We start from the raw sequence: 19882 nt of genomic DNA on the forward strand, positions 1-19882 counted from the left end.
ACAGATAGCCACTCTTGCTACTCCGCGGGTGAATGTTGATTTTGGAGAAGGTGCTCTGCCTCTTCAGAAAGGCAATAAAAAAATACTCAGTGATACTGTCGCAGTACAGACAGCCACTATTTGCCACTCTGCCATTCAAACCATTTCCTACCCCTGGTACTGGATTGAAGTTTGTAAAATGAATGTACTTCGTCAGAAAGCATGAACATTTCAAATCTACGGCCATTATGATGCAGAAGTGTGGAAGATGTTCCAACTCGCTAACATTTGTGTAAGTTGGATAAAAAGCAGAGTCATTGAATTTTGGCTGGTTTCCAGTAGATGTTGAGAATTGAGGTTGAATTTGTGGATGATGATAGTTTTGATCCCAATTGATTTTTACTGCCTGTATATTAAAAGTTGAATATTGCCATTTTGCTCAATGTATTCCAATGTATTTTTAATTGCAAACAATAGACACGCGTACGTGCAGCCTTTGTTACCTTTTTTTGCGTGTGTCCGATAAATAGTATAACCACCCAGTAATAGTTTATCAGTAAACCACACTTGTAACATTGAAGGTCTGGGTACAATTTATTAAAGGGAGTATTGGCATGATCTCATACGATAACATTTGCCCTAACTAAAATGTAAGATTCTAACAAAAAGGTTAAGATGGTGGTGATGGCTCCTGATTGTGAGGTGCATATTAGATCAGCTGAAATGTTCGTAGCTGAGGAATCCTCGACGGAAGACCCGATTACAAAGAATATTGAGGCAGTTTCATAATGCAAGTCCTTAAAAAGGTGCAAAAGAGAACAAAGTTATTTGTGTGCCTCAACATAAAAAGAAAACATTTTAATAAGGGCTCAACTTCTGCACATAAAATAAAAGTTTCTAATAAAAAGAAGCGTGAAGAGGCCATTGCTTATCTTCATCTGGAAGAAAGGCTGATGAGGAATCTGGTTCCTCTGATTTGGGTTTGCTCTCTGAGGGCCATACCGATGTACTTGTAACTATGTGCTACTTACGTCTGAAGGAAATACTTCCCCTTCTGTTGAAGCATCTGAGGAAGGGCACTCCTTTGTTTAACCCTTCCGAAGTAGCACATCCTAGCTATAGGGAAAGGAAATGGACTCCTGTCTTGGGCTGTGTCTGCGTCGCCTGCAGTGGCCTGCAAGTTGATTGAGGGAGATGGAACATGCTCTCTCTAGCGCAAGTTTATTTGCGGTAGACAGTGAAACCAAGCCACCGCTGCAAGAAATCACCACTTTAGACCCAGAGTTTGTGTTACTTTTGCTCTTTAGTCATAGGCACATAATATGAAATATGCATAGATGGCAATGATTTAGGGTAAAGAGAAGATGTAGATTTATGAAATACAGCTCCTTCTCCTGATCCTTTCCAGCACCTTGTCTGTGGTGTATGTAGCTCAGTCCTTGGCTCTGGTGTCTTCCTCGGATGGGCCAACTTGATCTTGCATTTCTCCTTTACTGGGGAAGCCCTTCTGCAATCTCTCAGACTGAACTCTCGTAATTCACAGGAACAGACTACACGTTCAGTTTCCACAGTGCAGAACAGGATAGCTTAGCAGGTTTTTCGAACAAAGGTCCTACGTCTCATATTCCTTCATTATTACAGCAGCATTCGGGCCCACATACATTATTTGCACTCGTATTTTAGTTTTCACATTATGCAGATTTCTTCTCATGTGTTCACTGTTCAGGCCCACTACAGTTCCTTTAACCCATGTGGCAAAATAATAAGATATCAGAATGCGAAATTCTCTTGAGAGGGAGGAGAAAAATAAATTGAAATAAGAATTCCCCAGACCTAACCCTCTACAAAAAACAACTGTTAAATCCAAACTGCACCCACAGTTGTCCACTTTTCTGTCTGTCAGGTAAATACCATAAAAAGGACTAGATAGGGCCCTTAAAGTATGTCAGAACAATGTTTTCGATATTTCAGGTCCTTTAACAAAAACGTTTGATTTGCTAGAAGTAGCAATGGCCCAGTGGACCCAGTCCTTCACTGTGAGTGGACACAAAGACACATTCGCATCCTAAGAAATGCTAACCTGCCCATTGTGGCTGAATGAATGTAATGGGTTATTTTAGCTCTAGACCTTAAGTTAATAGATCTGTCGCCCAGAGAGCCAGGAGTTGAAGCTGAATCGCATTTGTTTGGAGAGCACATTTTCAAATACATCGCTAAATATGTGAGTCTCTAGCCATCCTTAGATAAGGTTCAGGCTTCCCTCAAAAGCCTCTTGACTTAGTAAGGTAAATGTTGATCTGGGACTTTCTCAGCCTTTTGGCTTTGTCAGGCAAGAGTTTCCTCAAAACCTCACCAGTTTCTTAGCAAGTGTTTCCTCAGAGACTACTTTATTTTCTTAGGCAAGTGTTCATCAAGATGTCCATAGCCTTGTGACTTTGCCAAGCAAGTGTTCACCAGAGACTTTACTAGCCTCTTGGCTTTGTCAAGAAAGCAATCACTCCATCGTCCACAGGTTTCCAGAGAGTGGGCAGTCGGATTTTCTTCAACACTACTTCCTCTTCTGGGAAGTTGTTCAGTCTCAGGTCCACAGTTGATGCAGTGCTTTCAACCTGCTTCTCAATAACAAACTACTTTGCCTTGACCCTTTTTACAACTTTCTGTCTGGTACTAAATTATTACAGTGATTCCTTTTCCCCCTTCTCCAAAGGTGTAGGGGCTTTTAGACAGTACCTCTTTACCAGCTTACTTTTGGGAGAACTTCCCCTGCACCTTGAAGCGGGCCAAAGGCCATGTACGGTTTGGCTGCATTTTCCCTTATTGAAGTGGTCAGAGCATCCCTCAGCAGCTGCGTGGCAAAACTCCAGCCTCTAAGTAACGGGTTAAGTTATGTTCCTCCCATCCATGTACGTGATTGGCTACATTGCATACTGTGTGGACAAAAAACTGGGATTCAAGATGGTGTCTGAGAATGTTCTAACAATATACTATGATGATATTAAAGTTGAACACTAAATCAGAAATGTTTTATAATGGAAGCATGGGTGTTTCCTTAATACTACACCTGGAGAAGACTAGCAAAAAAAAATAAATATATATATATATATATATCTATAGATAACCCATTTACGCCCGGTGATTGAATTATCTGCATCATTCTTGTTTACAGCGAACATTACAATGAGCGAAAATCTGAGGATCCATCCTCCATTACCTAGTCAAGCTCATTTTATATGGATTGATAGCAATATAAAGTTACCAACTTATCAAATAGGTTAAACAACTTGTTATAATCCACCTATTTATTTTGTGTTTTGTAGATCAGTGTGCGATTTGATGCACGAAATGTACGAACAGTAGCTCCTGAGGAAGCGAAGAAATTTCCCGAAATGCGTAGAGCATGTGATTCATGAATTGCTGATTTTAAGAATCTTGATCACTGTCCTGTAGAAAACAATTTTGTAAAGCACATTGTATATACCATTTTATTACATAAAGAATCGAGATTGTTTTATGAAACTACAGAGTGAAAATACATTTTGAGTAGAGCATTCATGACTATAATTAACTGCTTATATGATCTTAAATATTGATGGGATCGCATTAAATATAGGTGTGCGGGAGACAGGAGTGTTCTACAAGTTAGCGGACACCTGTTTGTTTGTCTCATAAGTATCACAACCTAGTTTCAGGGTTGTTTTTCTCCTTGTAGTGAAATACAAAGTGCCATATTTGCATATTCGGGCCTTAGATGGCTGCATTAACAGCTAAGATTATTAGCTTATTCAAAGTATGTGCTAAATGCTGAAAGTAATGTGTTGGTAGCGCCTACATTAAGCATTAGTGAGCTACAAGGAATGTGCAGGCCTAGGAGGGGTGGAAGATTACATTATGCATTGTGCATAGAAAGGCAGGGCAGAGCCCCCAGTTTAGTAGCTAATAGAGACCTGTATTTGAGTGTTTAAAGCATTTTAGCACCTATATAGCGCTTAGATAGCCAGTCTTTGAAGCATTATAGACACTAGCTAGCAGAGTGCAGGCCCGGTAAAGCTTTCTCTCTAGGGGTTGATTGATTTCAGCTTCTCCTAGAATATTCTGTCTTTGCAACCGTGGATCTGCCTTGCTTTGTAAACAAATCCTCTTTCACATGAGAAATGGTACGACCACGTACGCACTTATAAGACACATTCCTAAGCTTGCAGATGGGCTCCGGGAGGTGGGAAGGTGTCGTGATAAGCTTCTAGGCACTTGCAGTAACCTGCACTTGCACTAACCCACTGAGCTATCTTGTGTGTATTAGAGTCTATTCGAAGTGTGGAGGAAAATGCTGACATCAACCAGGCCTCTCGAACTGGGTGAGCCTGCATGCTTGTAACTGGTTAATTGCGAAGGCCTTTCCTGAAGACATAAAACATCTAGCATTTGCAAGAGGCTCTACGCAGCCCTTGGGAGCCAGGCACAGGTTTGCACAGCTTTGCTCGTCTTCACTCTGCGAGTCAGGTGCACTGATAAGGCAAGAATGTCAGATCTTCCCAAAACACAGTGCACGAAGCCTGGGAGCCAAGACTGGCTGTTTCCAGTCTTGTAACTTGACAAGCGAAAACATGTTTACTGCCCGGAAGGGTGAGTCTAGAAGCTTCTCGAAGAGCTAATACGTCATGATGATTGACGTGCAGCCTCTAATAAGAGAACTATACTTGGACCAGTGAGGTAGGGACTCATCCTGGGCTGTTGGTGAGACGCGCGTACCAAGAGGAACAGTGCCTGGATGACCAGCTGTGCACTATCTGGGCCGAGACTCCTAGCATCACACCCCCGCTCTGGTGTAGGATTGTGGGGGGCTTGGCCAGTTCTCCCCTCTTCTCTCGAGGAGTGCCGGGCCCCTGTAGCGGCAAGGGTCCCGGGTGTGATCTGATCGTACCTTCATCTACATTTTATTAGGAGCCTAAAACAAAATAATTGCATATTCATCTGTGATTGACAATTGGCATTATACAGCTTGCACGTTCTATTTCCATATTATTGTAAATTGCTGCTTAGTTCTCATTAGACACTGTAGATAATAAATGCAAGCATCATATGTTCTGTGTGATTGGCTCTCTTCCAGACTGAGTTCATCGTGCATCTTAAACCTTACTTGTGTGGGAAGATAATTAGGAGTGATTTACTTTGCACGAAGGGCTGGATCCCAGGGGGTGCGGGTTCTCTTTATCACTACAGAAGGAGAGAGCCTCATGGAGAGAGAGCAAGTTGGTTTTTTCCAAGTAAATATGTTTTGCACTAAGAAAGTTCTGGTACAGTGGGTCATGCTGATTGACAGCATGAATGCAGAAAATGAGCATGCACCCAAAACTGAGGGGGAGATTCATCTGTGGACTTGCTTCGAGCAAGGGCAAGTGCCCGGAGCAGGATTCGCTCATGTGGCACCTTGTAGGGCTGTCATCTACAGAGCTGGCTGAGCAAGCAGTTTGTTGTAGATGGCCTGGGTCTCCAGTGCTAATGATAACATCCAAGGGACGTAAGACTGTGTTTCTCTAATGAGCTTTGTGATTTCCTCCAACTGGAATTCCAAATTGCTGCTAAATTTTCTGTTCTGTTATTATGCTTTTTGTCTAATAAATGCTACATTTATACTGAAGGTGTCATTTCTCAAGCATGAGTTCATTGCTCAGCGCGAGCGGACCTGTAAGTGGGTAATTTATGCTAATAAGGGCTAGTCCCTGGGGAGAAGTACCCCTGGCACTCCCCCGCACCCTTCTATCTGTCGTGAAAGAACTTTCATTTTGATTTACATAAAGGTGGGCTCCTTTTGATTAGGAGTTAGCGTTACATTCCATACTGTGACCATTGCACATTTTTGACCACCTGTCTTTATCCCTTCCGATGTCTGTGTACCTCATCATATACATCACCTGTTTCCTCTTGAGCAGGATCCTCTACCATTCCACGCCTTTTGTTTGAACTGCATACTATTCTGTTGTTTCCACCTACAGTGTGGTGAAGTTTTATTTATTTAAAACGTTTGAAGAACAATCTGACTGGGAGCTATCAAAGAACTGAACAATATTAAATATACACTAATCAATAAAACCGTTGAAGAAAGAACAAAAACTTATAAAAACAGAATTGCTGAGGCCTATGATAAAAAAATAAGTGTGTCCTAAGAGCCTTCGCGAAAATCCATGACAGAAGGTAGTAAACAAATGGAAGGAAGTAAATATCAGTCATGAGGTGTGGCTCTGGAGGCCACTTGAAGGCAATAGTGAATATGTTTAAAATGAGGAATGGTCAATCTTAAAGTGCCCTAACTACGGGGCACCCTTGATCCTCCAGATATGGATAGATTGGCAACCAGATAAGCAGGTTGCCTGTCCCAAAACCACAATTTTGTACGAGATGCAGTACACCTTGAAAAGTGCAAGAAAGTAAAGGCTAAACAATGGAGAGAAATTAAAATTAGGGAAATTGCTCGAATCTTAGAGTGCTTGAAAAAAGACAGGCTGTGGAATGAAGAACTGACTTTAAAGGAGATAAAGAAGGCAGACCCAAAGATATTACCACCATCCAGGTGTGATCAAGCAAAGGCCTGGACAGCGGTTGGGAAATCTGAGGGAGGCAATAATCTTTCTCCACTTCCAGGGGTTTATCACCATTATTCCAAATTCCATAGGCTTCCAGTTGCACAAGGTGATCGTAGACAAAGAAGGGAGGTACATTACTCTGTCGGGGTCCATATAATTTCACCAGATAGGATTAGTCAATGTATATGCACCTATCGTTGATGATCCCAGTTTCTTTAACAGCATCTCTGTTAAACTGCAGGGATTGATAGACTTTGCGGTGATCATGGCAGGGGACATGAATGTTGTAACGGAACTCTCACTGGACAGATCCACTGACCGTCCGATCACTGGGCTGCGCTGCTAGTGCACTACTCTATCTCAGTGACAAATACGAGCTGTGGGTGTTTGGAGAGTGAGCCACGAGACACAGTGTGAATACACCTGTCGCTCTTCTGTTCATGATTTGCACTCACAAATGGCTGCTATTTAGGCAGCTGGGGCTCTGGGTGAAGCACTGTAGCATTTTTCCAAGCACCCTTTCCGTTCACTGCCCTGTGCTGGTATCGATCTCTGTCCCCAACGCTCGACAATTTAGTAGAACATGGAGGTTTAAGCCGGACTCCTTGCTGGATGTGGTGTTCAAATCTGATCTCATCTCGATTTCTAGAGGTAAATAAAGGCTCTGTAGCCGGAGACAGCAATGATGTGGGAAACATATTTAAGAGGGATTTGTATATCTAGGGAGCATGGGGGGGCACCCTTGTCAGAACAGAGCTGACCTTAAGGAAGTTGGAGACTCAATCAATATGAGATATACCATTACAAAAATACACCAGCTAAGATTAGGGACAAGTCGGAGGCAGTTTCGCAAAGCAGCAAACAGAGAAGTGAGGTTTCTGGGATGTAAAGTGTGGCCCAGACGATGTGAAGGGGACAGGCCGGGTAGACTGCTCTCGCTGGTGGTTCGGTCTGAGAATCTCCTAGTACTGATAACAGAAATTGTAGAAAATGGAGTTGCTCTTAGAGATGGGGAAACTATCATGGAAGCATTTGTACAATATTACTACTATTATTCAGTATACCCAAAGAGAGCCAGCTTGAAGCATATTCTATGTGCTAGGTGGAATTACCAATAATTATCTCAGACCGAATAACCGGTCAGACCAAAGGAAGATGGTAAAATACTGCTTTAATCTCAATGAAAGAAAGCAGGGCAATATGGCAGTTATCAAAGTAGTTGCTCAATGTTCACACATAATTTTGCTTGTATGGAGTGTATATACTTTCACATATATCTCATTTTTGACATCATCCTATGTGGCATTTCATAAAACCTATTGTTAGGAGGGTTGCATTAGGGGAACATAGCTACCTATAGAATTGTATAAAGGGTAATATCTCATTAGCTGGCCCTTGTCTGTTGGACACACCCTGAGCTACTTCTATGTACGTCACATACTGATTATAGCAGAGAATATGGCAGCAGAATAATAACTGCAACACTGTGAATGAAAGTGCGTGGCAGGCCTTGTGATTGGTTGGCAACCCTATCCAAGATAGGTGTTCAAGCCTTGTCAACTTGTTCTCTTGTTTTACCAATAAGTCCTTTGCATTTCACCAAACTGATCCAAAGCCAAGGTCTATTGTTTGTAGATGACCTCGTAGTGTGCTCACTGTTCTGGGACATTTGAGGGAGTGTGAGCACACCACTATCTTAAATCAAGCTCTAATGAATAGTCTTTGTTTTGAGTTTTTCATCACGTGTCAGGAGACCACGATTTTGTCAATTGCTGCTATTTGATTCTATTAAACAGGGTGTCATTACCCCTTCTAGCCTTTAGAGACTTGCTTACTCCACCTCACATAGACCTTTGCCTTCGTGGTTGTCCACCACTTGGCACCTGCATATGTCCTTGTCTCTCCTAATCTTAGCAGAAATATGTCTCACGCACGTGGTCTGTTCATTCGACTCCCTTTGTGCCTTGCACCCATCTCTCGAAATAGCCTCCATGACTTCAGGCCAACGTACTCCCTTATTCTGCACACGAAAACAGCTTCTTCATCATTTCTTCAATTTGCAATCCTAGGCTCTATTTTGGGGTAGCTGGGTTTATTCTTTAACATTAACTGTTGTCCATTTTCTTCCAATGGCCGTCCTAAACGTTATGTATATACCTCCTTTTTTTAGCAAGCTTCTATATGCTTTTTCTACCTTGTGTTACAGCATATTTACAGTTGTTGGTCAGCAAGTTACTTCTTTTTTTCATGATTACTTCCTTTTTAGGTACATGTTTCTCTTTGTGCTTCAGTTACATCGGGTCAGAACCCGTCCATACTCAAGAAGTAGGACGGATAACCTGGAACTGGTGGTTGAACTTGTTGTGTAGAAGACGAATTCTCCCTACCAATGTACCCCTCTGATGTGCTTAAATAAGTATCAGCAGAGGGATCTATTAATCGGAAGATGTGGAGGATGCACACAGGACAGCAGAGGCTGCAAGGAAAAAGGCACATAATCAATACCAAACTAGGAATGCTTATAATCATGATACAGTGAAGAGACACCGTTTCTAACCTAATTCTTTGTGTGGGAATGAAAACAATTGCTCCCTTTGTCAACCTGGAGGGTGTATTCCTTCTGCAAGCAGATAAACCTATATTACTCAAATGTACAGGAAGCCCAAGTACAAAGTACAGTAGATATGGTGTGATGCTTACCAACAGGTTAAATGTCATAATTTGGTGGAAGTCCTTCGTGAAGGCTGTAGATTCCAGAAAAGGCTAGCCCAATGGCACAAGGACACCTAAAGAGACTAGTAGGTCTTCCAGAGAGTCTGTAAGATCCTCCTATTCCGACTGCATGAGGACACCTAGAAGATCCATAGAAGTGCTTATGCAGAAGTCTCTAGTCCTTGCACTTCGTTGAGTCGAAGAACCAAGAAACCAGAACAAGAACAAGGAGGTAGGCAATGAAAAGTCCGGTAAGCAGGCAATGGGTCGATGCATAAACAAGACACAAGAATGAACATAGACACAAGGTCAAGGTACGAAAGAGCTGCTGGAAAAAATCAGAAGCACCGGAGCCCTGCTAGGGCGGAGCTTAAGTTGAGCAGGTCACATTACCACGTGGACGGCGGCTCCTCCGTCGCAGCGTTTGCCATAGTGGATGCACTGCATACCATCGTTTCCAAGGTAACCCCCAATACGCTTGGAAATACGCTTTGTGACCAAAGGGGATAGTTGTTGCTTCAAAACAGAGGGTTCATGGGTGGCAGGATCCCAGATGGTTCCTTTTGGAAAGTCCTGATCGGGTATTTGGTGATAACTGGAGAACCTGTGTTAGTGGTGTAGTGGGCATGGCTGCAGGGGGCGTGACTCTGAATGGTTTCCTGACAGCATCCTCCCCTAAAGATCCATCCACCCCCATGAGGCACAAAAATGGGACAAAAGAACGGGCGCATGGATGTCCTCTTCAGGTTCCCATGTCCGATCCTCCGGACCATAACCCTTCCAGTCTATAAGATACAATCAAACCCCCCTAGATCCTTAGAGTCAAGGATGGCATTGACTTCATATTCATCAGACCTTGCACTGAAACTGTCATAAATCTCCCCCCGTCTCACCTAGGATCGCTTCTTGCTCTGTTCCGTGGGAGGATTCCTCTTGTGGACGGATCGGGCCTTGTATAGATTCGCTCGAGTCTCGTCCGGCTGCAGAGCGCGTTCAGAGTTCCGGGAAGGTCGTTGTTCCAGGATGTCCAGGGTAGTAGGTAGCGGTCGCTAAGAATGGAGTTTCCAGGAGTCGGGTAGAAGGAAAGGAGGAAGGGAACCAGGATCTCGGAGAGAAGAATCGCCAAACAGCACACACACGTCGAGTCACTACCGATTGATAGCGTTGAGACGCGCGGGGCCAATTTATAGGATGTGCCATATGCGTCGTGAAAGCTGGTGTGAGGCTAATCGCTTGTTGCGGCCATGTTTGGAGTAACAGGGAATACAAGCCCTGGCGCGATAAGGACCAGGAGGTCCATAAGGGGCAAGTTCTACGGGTCATGACAGAAACAGGAAGAGGACGGGATGGATGTCTAGTGCTGGGGGAACAAGGTTTCTGCAGGGATACATGAAATACCTTGTGAAATTTTCAGGTTTTTGGTAGGGCTAACTGCAATGCTAATGGACTGACTATTTTGGTGATTTCATAAGGCCCAACAAACCTAGGCAGCAAAGTTCAGCGACCCGGTATACGGAGGTTCTTAGTGGATAGCCACACCTGCCTTCCGACCTGGTAAACCAGAGCAGGGGTCCTATGCATATCCACAAAAGCCTTAGAACGTTCCTGGACCTCCGTCAATTGCTGTCTCAAAGTTTGATGTAGAGTGGCCAGGTCGCGAATGCAGGCATGGGCCGCTGGACTGTTGGAGGAGATGACTGGATCCAGTGGGAGGGTTCGAGAAGGTTGGCCATAAAGAGCAAAAAAGAGGAAGACCCAGTGGACGTATGCAAGGAATTGTTGTATGCAAATTCCGCCATAACCAAAATGGAAAACCAGGTTTCTTGATGTTCGAGGGTAATGTATCGTAAGTATTGTCTGAGCGTTGCATTAAGACGCTCTGTCTGGCCGTCCGTCTGGGGATGGTAAGCTCTCGAATATCTTTCATCAATGCCCAAGTTTGATGTAAGATCCCTCCAGAAACGAGACATGAATTGGGACCCTCTATCTGATATGATATCAGGAAGCCCAAAGAAACAGAATACATTCTTAAGGAATAGGTCTGCGAGCAGGGGAGCAGATGGCATATCCTGACAAGGGATGAACAAAGCCATCTTTGTAAAGTAGTCGACAACTACCAATATAGTGTCAAAACCGCTCACTGCCGATTAATTCCACGATGAAATCCATCAAAATCATGGTCCAAGGGCGTTTTGGAACAGGAAGAGGCTGCAGAAGGACCATGCGTTTGTCAGCCATATTTTTGCTTTGACCACAAACGGTTCCAGAAGAGATGTACTCTGCCACGTCCTTGTGCATGGACGGCCACCAATGTCGAAGCAGGTCAGTAGTCCTGCCAGGGTGGGCAGCCAACAAAAAGTCATGACACCACTGTAGGGCGATACAGCGTGTGCGAGAGTCCGGTATGTCAGTACCCATTCCTGGAACAATGTTTTCATAGAAAGTTGCAGGATACACCCGCAAACCACTTGGTGGGGAAGGAGTAAAGAACCATCTAAAGCACACTGTGAGGGGTTGCCATGGATACAAGACAATGCATCCACCTTGGAATGCAACAGACCAGGGCGCTACATAATGACAAAATGGAACATAGAAAAAACTAATTCCAACGGGCATGACGGCTGTTGTGCATTTGACAGATTATAAGGCCAGTAGATTACGATGCTCAGTATAGCCGTACCTAACAAATGGTGTCTCCAAACCATGAAAGCATCGCGTAGAGTGAGTAGTTCTCTTTCAGTGATTGTGTAGTTCTGCTTGTACTGTGTCAACCTATGGGAGTGGAAGGCCACAGGGTGCAGAAAGCCTCCGTCCGCACATCGTTGTGATAACACAGCACCTACTGCCACATCACAGGCATCGGCTTCCACAAAAAAGGGCAGAGCAGGGTCTGGGTGTTGTAACACTGGTGCCGTTGCAAAAGCGGCCTTGAGAGCCTCGAAAGCTAGTTGTGCCTCTCCTTTCCAGTTGTAGTCTCTTTTGCTATTGGTGAGAGCAGTCAAGGGAGCGACAATCTCTGAGTAAGACTGGATGAAAAGCCTGTAAAAAAAGTGCAAACCCAAGGAATGATTTCAACGGCTTCAGACAGGTAGGAACAGGCCAGTCCAACACTGCCTTGACCTTAGTTTTGACTTATTTTGACTCCTTGGCTGGTGATCTCATACCCCAGGAATTCTGCACTTCTCTGCCTTAGCATACAAACGATTTTACCTTAAATGTTGCAAGATTGCAGCGACGTGTTTCACATAAGATTCCTAGGAAGGAGAATATACTAATATGTCATCCAAGTACACTATGACATATTGATCAACCATGTCTCGGAATACATCATTCCTAAAATTCTGAAATATTGCTGAGGAATTACATAACCCAAAGGGCATGAAATGATATTCAAACAGGCCATATCTAGTCTTGAATGCAGTCTTCCATTCATCCCCCTTACCTATCCTGACCAGATTATAGGCTCCACATAGGTCTAATTTCGTGAATATCACTGAGGTTCCCAGCTGGTCTAGCAACACGGATATCAACGGTATGAGGTACTGATTACGCACCGTGACTGCATTCAGAGCCCTGTAGTCTATACACAGCCATAAGTCCCCCTCTTTCTTTGGTACAAGGAACAATGGGAATGCCGCTGGAGACCGTGAAGGGCGGATGAAACCTGTCTCCAAAGCCTTGTCGAGGTATTCCTTCAGGATGGTGTCCTCGTTTTGGGAGAGTACACCTGTCCGGATGATATCTTGGCATCTGGCAATAGGTCGATGGGGCAGTCATACGGGCAGTGAGGGGCAATGTTTCGGCCCTGCCATTGTCAAAGACATCCATAAATCCTTAGTATTCTTTAGGCAATGGTGTGGCCACAACCGACCCAACAACTGAGGCAGTATCCAGTAATGAACGACAAGGACTCCGTTGTCTTGTGTCTGATCCCAGACACTGTAACCCACAATAGGATGAATGGAAACCAATCTCCCCAGATTGCCAGTCTACCACCGGATTATGTAGTTGAAGCCATGGCAGACCGAGTATGAGTCTGAACTGAGGAGCGGCAATCACGTCAAACGTTAGAGTCTCAGTATGCCCGCATTCAGTGGTCATTAACAGCTCGACAGTCCGTTCCGTTACCAAACCAGAGAGCAATGTAGTTCCGTCAACGGCGTTGACTAGTTCCGGACAGGGTTTTGGGACAGTCGGTATGCCCTTTTCGATGGTGAAATGGGCATCGACATAATTGCCGGTAGCTCCGGAATCATGTATGTCTGCTGTTGACCAGGTTTTACCAGAGGGACAAGAAAAAGAAGCAAAAACAGTAAACGGAACCTAAAGGAGTGGAATCTGGGGACTGATCTCTTGACAACTGGACTTGCTCTATTGTCGAGCTTTGGTGTTTCTCTGCTTCTTTGTAGTTTTCTTAGGACATGACCCTAAGAAGTGTTCCGAAGAACCACAATAGAAACATAAATGTATTTTTCTGTGATGTTCCCTCTCATCCAAGGACAACGGACCATGCACTGCCCTGATCTGCATGGGTTCACCATTCCCAGTGGACTGAATCTGTGGGGTAGGAGTAATCAGAGGTATTCCCCTTTTTTCACCCTTCTGTTCAGCCTTACGGGCGTCAATCTGGAGGACCAGATCTAGTAGTTCAGGGAAGGCCTTAAGGACCACTGGTACGGTACCTAAGACGTCTTTTAGGGGATCTGACAGCCCCTTATAGAACAATGCTTCCTTCTTCTCCTCTGGCCACCCAGTTTCAGCCACCAGCTGGTGGAACCTTGCAAGGTAGGACAGCAGGGTGTTTCTCCTGTGTCTTGTAGCGTGTATCAAAGTCATGATTTAAGGCTGAAATCAAGGCATCGCAATCATAAAGCTTATGGCTGCTCTGTTCCAAAAGAGGATTAGCCCAGACTGCGGCAATACCACAGATAACACAAAGGTGGCATTAGCAGTGGAATCGGGGAAGGATGTAGGCCGACAAACGAAATGAAGCCTACATTGATTTATAAAGGTCCGAAGGTGTTTTGGGTCCCCGTTGACCCTCTCTGGCAGTGCCAGAGGGAACTGGGCAGCCATATACACGGCAACAGTGTCCTGTCTAGGCAAAGAAGGGCCAGAGGTATAATCAGGTGCATGAACAGAGGCCTCAGCCCCAACTGGTCTGATAAGGGCCTGAATCTCGCCTATACGGCATTGCGTAGAATCATGAGTAGCCACCATTTCAGAGCGTAGTTCAGCAACCATCTGAACGAAAGTAGGCAAGGTGTAGTTGGTGTCCATATTTAAAGGCTTCTGGTTATGCCAGAACCCGTCCACACTCAAGAAGTAGGATGGATAACCTTGAACTGGTGGTTGAACTCGTTGTGTAGAAGACGAATGTTCCCTACCAATGTACCCATCTGATGTGCTTAAATAAGTATCAGCAGAGGGATCTATTAATAAGAAGATGTGGAGGCCGCACACAGGACACCAGAAGCTGCAAGGAAAAAGGCACAGAATCAATGCCACACTAGGAATGCTTATAATCGTGATACAGTGAAGACACAACATTTTCTAACCTGATTCTTTGCATGGGAAGGAAAACAATAGCGCCCTGTTTCAACCTGGAGGGTGTTTTCCTTCTGCAAACTCATAAACCCAGATTACTCAAATTCAAGGGAAGCCCAAGTACATAGTACAGTAGATGTGGTGTGATGCTTACCAACAGGTCAAATGTCATAAGTTGGGGAAAATGCTCAGTTAAGTCTGTAGATTCCAGAAAAGGCTAGCCCAACGGCACGAGGACGCCTAAAGAGACTAGTAGGTCTTCCAGAGAGTCTGTAAGATCCTCCTATTCCGACGGCATGAGGATGCCTAGAACATCCATAGCAGTGCTTATGCGGAAGTCTCTAGTCTTTGCACTTCGTCCGTGATGATGGTAAGCGGAACAGAAGAAAAAACAGGCAGCGGTTGTGTAGAAGAATCCAAACCGGTGACGAGGTCGGCAACGTGCGGGCAATATCCAGAAACAGAAAGATGTTGAAAGCAATCATTAATACAAGTCTGAGTTGGCATTGAGCAGGCGGCGTGGTACAGAACGGGAGGCTCAGCAGTCCGGGAAACAATCCGATTCGAAGAACCAAGAAACCAGAACAAGAACTAGGAGGTATGCAATGCAAAGTCCAGTAAGCAGGCAATGGGTCGATGCACAAACGAGACACAAGAATGAACGTTGAGACAAGTTCAAGGTACGAAAGAGCTGCTGGAAAAAATCAGAAGCACTGGAGTCCCGCTATGGCAGAGCTTAAGTTGAGCAGGTCACATGACTACGTGGACCACGGCTCCTCCATTGCAGCGCTTGCTCAAGTGTATGCACTGCATACCATCGTTTCCAAGGTAACCCCCAATGCGCTCGGAAAGACGCGTTGTGACTAGAGGAGATAGTTGTTGCTTGAAAATGGGTTCGTGGGTGGCCGGATTCCGGGCGGTTCATTTTGGAAAGTCCTGATCGGGTATTTGGTGATAACCGGGGAACCTGTGTTAGTGGTTCAGGGAGCGTGGCAGCAGGGGGCGTGACTTTGAGTGGTTTCCTGACACATCGTCTTAGGTATTTTCATATTGTTTCAACATAGGTTTATATATCTTCTTCATGACATCATGTCATCGTCAAACTTTTCCTTAGCGTTCATCCATGATTCTCATATTCGCATTCTGGCACTTTGGCAGTGGGCATCCTTCTTGGTGACTTCCTTCCACTGTGTCGACATTAGGGTCTCTCCTAAATGGCTGTCTGAGTGCATATCATCTTTCGTACAATCGACGCAGTAAGGACATGTCACATAAACATGTGCATGGGTTCCCACTTGTAGCTCTTCGTCTGCTACGCCAAGAAGACAGTGGTGGGAAGGCGGGGACTAGAGAAGAGGCATCCACCTGCTCCTCTACATTATCCCCTCTGGTCGAATTTTCAACCATACCCTTCTTTTCCTCTTCTTCCGCAATTCCTGCTTCCTCTTCTATCATCTCATCATGTTTTCTTTTCTTTGGAGCCCATATCTTCGTAACCCACCTCAGGTGACCCACATTCGTTATATGTTCATCCACACTCCAGGTCATATATCAACAGTCCCCTGCTGGTGAACAAAATATCCATCGTCCCACATATCTCTTCCAATCTTGGGGGTAGAAAAACCTTGTTGCTGGAGGTGCAAGAGAACTCTTCTTCATATTTTCTCGAGTATTTTCTTCAGTCTGCATTTTCTCTCCAGTGCCACTTTTAATGTTAGTCATTATCTTCATCCCAATAGCTTTCTCGGCTGTTTTCTGGGATTGTCCCAAGATGATTCTTAATAGACAGAATCCTAGCAACACTAACACTAGTATTGCTCCAAGTAATTTGAAAGCATTCGCCTGTCACACTCACCTGGGTCTCTGCAGAAGCAATGATTCCTCCGGTCTCTTCCTCTCGTTAACCCTGGGCTGGGAAGCTGACCTGCCAAAAGAATGAGTGTTTAGAGGGTTTTCCGTAATGAGGCCTTCCTAACCTCCCTCCGCCCTCCCAGTGTCCCTAGTGTAGTGTATTCCCTTGCTTAGGGCATGGCTCACCTTTTGGTTTAGTGTGGCTCGCTCTCCATATGCATCTGCAGGGGCGCGGTAGTCTGGGGTGCGGGACTAGCTGCTGCACTAGGTTCAGGTAGGTCCTGATGAATAAGCAGTCTGTGTTAAGTACCCAGTTACAGCACTGGGAATTGTTCGTAAGGTTATGCACAGGCTTGATTCCGGGAGCCCACGGAGAAGAAGCTGCAGGTTAGTTCAACAACAAGCGGAAGGTAAGTCCAATGGGGCCAGTTACTTCACTGGCCTTGCACGTGAGTTACAAAAAAGGTGAGTTGTTGCCTGTGGATATGCTGAGCGTAATCTTGTGTTCTTTGTCGTTGCAGGTTTCGGGCATGGAGCTGCGAGCTGGATGCTGGCGCAGCGAGAAGAGTTCTAACAGACTTGCTTACGGAGGTAAGTTCCTTTGGTCGTGCAGGAGACTGAGGGGTTAATTGAATGTGTGCGCTTACTAATTCGGGCTTGTTTTCTCTTCTTTCATCGATCGGGTCATAAGTGCTGGTCTGAAGAGCAGGGAAGAAACTTGCCTCGATCGGGTCCGAAGCGCTGGAGAGAAGAGCAAGAAGAAACTTGCCTCAATCACGAAGAAGAAGCAGGTGAGAGTTCCACTGGATGTCCGGATCGAGATGATGCGGAAACAGCTAAGGATGTACTGGATGTTTGGGTTGAGAGGAAGCTGAAACAGGTAAGTATCCACTGGAGATCCGGGCTGCGGTGAACGTGTGCTCGAAGCTACAGAAAGCACACGAAGCATGGGCCAGTTCTTGGGTGTCGCTTATATAGGCAGCCACTCCCAAACACTAGAGAGTGCTACACAGTTCCCTGCATTTCCTGAAAGTCACACTGGCATCCATGTTGGGAGTACAGAAAGTGACTAGAAAATAAAGGCTATGCCAGAACAAGCTTATGTGAATGATGTATATGTTAAGACTTCCTCAAAGTATGTTTTGCTTGCCAAGCCTTTACCCATCTAGCCCCTAATTGTGTCTTCAGCTTTTCCCCAGGTGGTTGTGCTACTGAGGTGTAGGTCCAAATGCTAGTACCCATGACATCGCCAACCAAGAAGGAATCCATGAAAACAGAGATGAGAACCAATCGTCTCCTGCCATCTCTTCAGCTTAGTCTTCCATTTTTGTATGCAGGGTTGTTAACATCATTATTGCTTCTGTCAGGGATCCATTTTCTCCATCATGAGATGGCATAAACATACAGCAAGATGTCCCAACCTTAGCACAGATGTTTCCTTCCATTGCTGGTATCATATGGAGGGTCATCAGCCTGATGGCTCTCAATTCTTCGTTGATTGCATGGAAGCCTTTTATCGTTGCATTAATTGCCTCCAGCAGGTCCCACCTAGACATCGCAACCACCTGGCATTCACTGCTGCTTGGAGTTGTGGTATAAATATAGATGTCATTATCAATGCAGTCTTACTGAATAATTTGTGTTCACCAGGAATGTCTTCATAAGCCTTCATTGATTTCGATGAGAAATAATTCTCTCTTTTTAGTCGACGAAAATTAAATGATCTCTTCTTTCTGTTGTATTTGTTCATTTTTGGGAACTCCTCAATATGGAGGTCCCTTTGGGGAATCACCAATGCTGGGACGAGTACATTTACAATGAAGCGCACTCCTCCCCAATATTTAGGCAACTGCATTTAAGCTCTGGATCCACAGGCCCAATATCGATCCATTAGTACTGCCGTTCCTCCGTTTATTCCTGGCACTTAAATTATTTCCCCACAACCTTTGTACTTTCCAACATAGACCTTGCCATCATTCTTGAAGCAGGTTGTTGCTTTCTTTAATTGTAATATATGAACTGGTCTTGCTTCATTATCAACCCAGGTTACTAGTTTTGCATACTTGGCACATATTTCCAGACATTCATTGTTCACCTTTTGCACCTTGTGGTCTGTTTCTTTCTTCAATAAATGTGCAGGGCATGATATTAGTCCATCTTCCCATCCATTACCGGTTGCTAGATGCCCATACAGCAACAGCTGTGCTCTCTCACAGCATCGTGGCTCTCCTGATCTTTCAGTCATGCCAGAGCAGTTCATTCATTTGATTTCGACTGTTTGCATTTTCTCTCCATACTGGGATGGATATATATGTTTTTTGTTTGTCCATCCTAGTCCAGTCACCATTCTTTTTGTCTTCACTATGTATCTCCGTATGGAAATGTCTGTCTGGATCGCCATCTCAGAGTTGCCCATTTTCCTTTGAATTGTTTTCTGGTGGTACATGCTGCCAGATGACTGAGACATTTTACACTGTGTGAAGACATTTCTCTTGCAATAAACGTTCTTGCAGCATTCATAGCAAACGGTATCAATGAGCAGCCATAACATCTCTCCTCCGATGTTCTTTCTCCTTCCTCTTTCATGTGCTGGCACCATATATTATTAGCTAGGTGAGCCGATTTTAATCTAATTATACTTCATTGTCTTCCTCAGTATCTCTCTACATTGGAGAACAATGTCTTTTAATATCAGGAATCAGTTGGGTTTTTGGACTCTTAATAGAGACAATGGGGATAACGGGAACAATGGGAGATGTCTTGTTTTCTTTCTCATCACTGATTATAACGTATGTGAATACCAGCGTAATAAGGATAGCAGCTACAATCGAAATACCACAAAAAGCTCCAGTAATTATTCTATGTATATTACATCTTTTTCGTGGAGCTACAGTTCTTACCTCTTGAAACATTTCCATTTCTCTGATTATGTTTGACATATATCGAATATGTCATTTGTTGATGAATTTATAGCAAAAACTGTAAAATAATCGCCAATATAATTCTCAAAACAATAGTCTTACTTTTAGGATTTCTGAGAAATTTTACTATATTGATATGTCGATATTTCTTAAGACTGTTATATGTATGACAAGACTGCAAGTAAGAACATATGTACAATGGGTAGCAAAAGAAATTAATGGATTCTTCTTTTCTTCTGACTGCTACTGCTTCTGTACCATTGTCTCTTTGATCCTAGTCTAGGAAAGGTCTTC

General features: G+C 44.3%; 1 protein-coding gene across 2 annotated transcripts in view; it reads left to right on the plus strand.

The window, feature by feature from the left end:
- The window catches only part of LOC138567238 (zinc finger MYM-type protein 1-like), a 46076-nt gene extending 40462 nt beyond the window's left edge, over positions 1 to 5614 (plus strand). For both annotated transcript variants that reach the window (XR_011302142.1, XM_069645235.1), the window contains one exon: positions 3297 to 5614. The gene's annotated coding sequence lies outside the window, so the exon portion shown is untranslated. The remainder of the gene's footprint in view (positions 1 to 3296) is intronic.
- The last annotated feature ends 14268 nt before the right edge of the window (positions 5615 to 19882 follow it).

The sequence above is a fragment of the Ambystoma mexicanum genome, chromosome 2p (assembly GCF_040938575.1).
Source record: "Ambystoma mexicanum isolate Mex_15411 chromosome 2p, UKY_AmexF1_1, whole genome shotgun sequence".
Taxonomy (NCBI): domain Eukaryota; kingdom Metazoa; phylum Chordata; class Amphibia; order Caudata; family Ambystomatidae; genus Ambystoma; species Ambystoma mexicanum.